Below are 3710 nucleotides of genomic sequence, written 5' to 3'. Positions count from 1 at the left end.
GTGGCTGGCGCCTTAGCCGGTTGAGCTATAGGCGCCGAGCCAGAATGAACAGATATTGAGAGATATATTTATATGTTAGTATAGAATTGGGAGTCATCTAAAAAAATCTCCTTTTAAAAGTTGTACTTAGTGTATATAGGTAGTAATTCTTGTATTATTTTTGTGAAATTAGCAGTATATTAATCTTTCTCTTTGAAGAAATATGTGAGGATCTGATTATTATAAATAGGCAAAACATTTATCATCTCAGTCTATACCAAGAGTGTTTCAAGTGTGCATGCTCCGCCCCACCAACTGAAAGGAAACTTCGAGACCTAGATGAGCTGTGTATTGTCTTATGATTATGGTTTTTGGTACTACATATTGTACAGAGTCTGGGAAGGAATAACATCTCCTATGTTAGTTCCTCATTACTTTTGTACATGAGATTGAAAATTACAGGGTTTTCTTTGTGTTGTATCTTTGGAATTTGGAGTCTCCAAAGTTCCCCTCACCCACATTTCTGGTAGGAAAACCTGGTCACACTTGATTATTTTAGAAGAGGAAATACTTTGTTGCTAAATTCTGGTTGTCCTTGGCAGTAGTTGTAGACAGGCTTGGAACAATAGGTGAGATGAGTTGGAACTAGTAGAGGATAGACTGACTTTGTCCAATTCAAATGGCCTTTTTTACCTTTTCTGTGATACAGCAGATTGGCTGCTAGGCTTAAAATGTGGGCAGCTGTTCGCACTCTGGCTGCCTTCCTATGATTCCTGTGCTTCCTGGAGTCCAATGTTATGGCACAGGTTCAGGCTAAGTTCATTTCTACAAGAAGGGTCCCTGTACCATTCCCATTAGCATAAGCTAGGGACAAGGGCAGTCAAAGGTCAACAGAAGTTCAAAACAGCATAACCTTTCTGTGCTTCTATTTCCAAATAACCCCAGTCTGCCCTGCTCCCCAAGTTTTTTCCTCAACCATGGTGTTTACCGTGTAGTTGTAAAACTCAAGAGAACAAGGACCAACTTGATACAAGGGAAGTTAGAGAATAGAAGTCATTGTTGCCTAAAACAGGAGAAATAATTGATTTATGTTTGGGGCCAATTAGGCTATAAAACAGGAACGGTAAAGGGACCTGTGACTTCAGGACGGCTACTTGCTCTGATTTCTGTCCCACAGACAAGGGCTTACCAATAAAGGCTGTCAGCTTTCTAGGCTAAATTATTAATTCCTTTCATGCCTCTCAGTGATTGTAAACAGCACATAATACAGAGAGACAATTGCTACTGTTCAGTTGCTGGCCAGATAGAGGGTCAAAGGGTAAATAGTTGGATTAGCAACAGCTGTTCTTCCTCCTCAGACTTTTGTCTCTTATTATCTATTTCAGCAAAGCTAGTCCTGAATTTTTTGTGTATGTATAATGAAGTCCATTTCTCCTCTTGTAATAATTTTAGTCAAGAGTAAACATTGACCAAAATGGAAAATACTTATTTTAATTCAGTTTTCAAAGTTAAAGATGAACATTCTTATTGGTATATGCTGACTATATTGCCAAAGGTTATGATCCCAAGCAGAGTAGGTACTTGAAGTTAAATAGACAAGTTCCAAGCTTTTTAGTTGTTTTTTTAACCAACTGATTAAGGATCTGGGTACAACCTTTATTAAAAGAAAAAAATTAGTTTAAACTGGTAGTAGAATAATGTATGTTTATTGCAGAAAATACTAAAAGAAAAATAAAAGCATCTGTAATCCCATCATCTAGAAATAGCTATTGTCTCTCATTTGAGAATATGTCCTTTCAATTTGTGTCCAGGCTCATCTTTTTTTTTTTTTTTTTTAATTTAATCTTTATATTTTTACTTTTTCAGTTTTTGGCCAGGGCTGGGTTTGAACCCACCACCTCTGGCATATGGGGTCAGCACCCTACTCCTTTGAGCCACAGGTGCCGCCCTCCAGGCTCATCTTTTACATAATTAGGAATCTAGGAATCATACTATCTGTGTAATTTTTTACACTGTTTTTTTTTTTTTTTTCCCACTCATTATTACATTGGGAACAATGTCCCAAGTCATGATTTTTCTGAAAAAAGAAAAAAAAATTTTTTTTTGAGACTGAGTCTTACTTTGTCACTCTTAGTAGACTGCTGTGGTGTCAAAGCTCACAGCAACCTCAAACCCTTGGGCTAAAATGATTCTCTTGCCTCAGCCTCCCAAGTAGCTGGGACTACAGGTACCTGCCACAACTTCCAGCTATTTTTAGAGATGGGGTCTTGCTCCTACTCAGGCTGGTCTTGAACTTATGAGCTCAGGGTAGTCCACCCACCTCAGCCTCCCAGAGTGCTAGGATTACAGGTGTGAGCCCCTGCGTCTGGCCTTGTAAATATTTTTAATGGCAGGATAACATTTCAATGAAAGTAAATAGCTTTACCGTGATTTCTTTAACTGTTCTTCCTTTGTTGTGTATTTAGATTATATTTTGTTTTTCTACATTATAAGTAGTGCCATACGAAATACATTTGTTTGTAAATTTTTTGTCTGCATTTCAGAGGACCACTTTTGCTTTTTTTTTATAATGTAGGCCAAAAGTCTTCTGAATTCAGAGCTTGGACTCTTGACTCAAGATTGCTTGGGTTCAGCTTGTCTGCGCTATTTATTAGCTCTGTAATTTTGGTTAAATTATTTAATCTCTCTGTGTCTCAATTTTCTCACCTGTGAAATGGGAACAATAAACATTTTTCTATTTTGGGGCGGCACCTGTGGCTCAGTGAGTAGGGCACGGGCCCCATATACGGAGATGGCGGGTTCAAACCTGGTCCCGGCTGGCCCTGGCTGAACTGCAACCAAAAATTAGCCAGGCATTGTGGTGGGTACCTGTAGTCCCAGCTACTCAGGAGGTTGAGGCAAGAGAATCGCTTAAGCCCAGGAGTTTGAGGTTGCTGTGAGCTGTGACGCCATGGCACACTAAGGGCAATAAAGTGAGACTCTGTCTCTTAAAAAAAAAAATTCTATTTTACAAGACTATAAGGATTAAGATGTAGTGAAGTAATATACAGGGTGTCATTTGCATATGAACTTTATGGACACCCTGTATGTAAAATGTTTAGAACAGTGCTTGGAAAATGGCAGATGCTACTAAGTGTGTGGTGTTTGAGAGTATGTAGTAATATTGAAGTTCTCAGCGTCTGACTAATGGAAATTTTATCCAATTAAACTAGTCTGTGTTTCTAAATGACACAAAGATAAATCATTCCGTATGTTAACAGGTATAATTTACTGCTCCAAGTAAATAGTTCAGTCATAGGAGCAGAGCTTATATTCTACTAACCATTCTGGTCAAGACTTCTTTACTATCTAGTTGACTGTTAGGGTGTTTTGACCTCCTTCCTCCAACCATCAGCAGCAGGTAACCTCTAAAAAACCATCTGCCAAACCATTTATTAAACCTCTTCGAAGACTGAAGAAGTTAACCTTCTATTTATTTAAAACAAATACTCAGGATTATGAATTTTCTTTTTGGTTCAGTAGAAAGGTCTTAGAGAAAGTATGCTGTGGAAAAAATTATACAATGTAAAATCTAACCATTACCATTTTAAAATACTGTATGTTTGAGATTCTTGTTGACTCAGACTTTATTTTTCTGGGACAGTCTGACTATGTTGCCCTTGATAGAGTGCTATGGCGTCACAGCTCACAGCAACCTCAAACTCTTGGGCTCAAGTGATTCTCTTGTCTCA

This window comes from Otolemur garnettii, unplaced genomic scaffold (genome assembly GCF_000181295.1).
Source record: "Otolemur garnettii isolate 467f Iridium unplaced genomic scaffold, OtoGar3 scaffold00014, whole genome shotgun sequence".
Lineage (NCBI taxonomy): Eukaryota > Metazoa > Chordata > Mammalia > Primates > Galagidae > Otolemur > Otolemur garnettii.
This window is presented reverse-complemented; position numbering follows the sequence as displayed.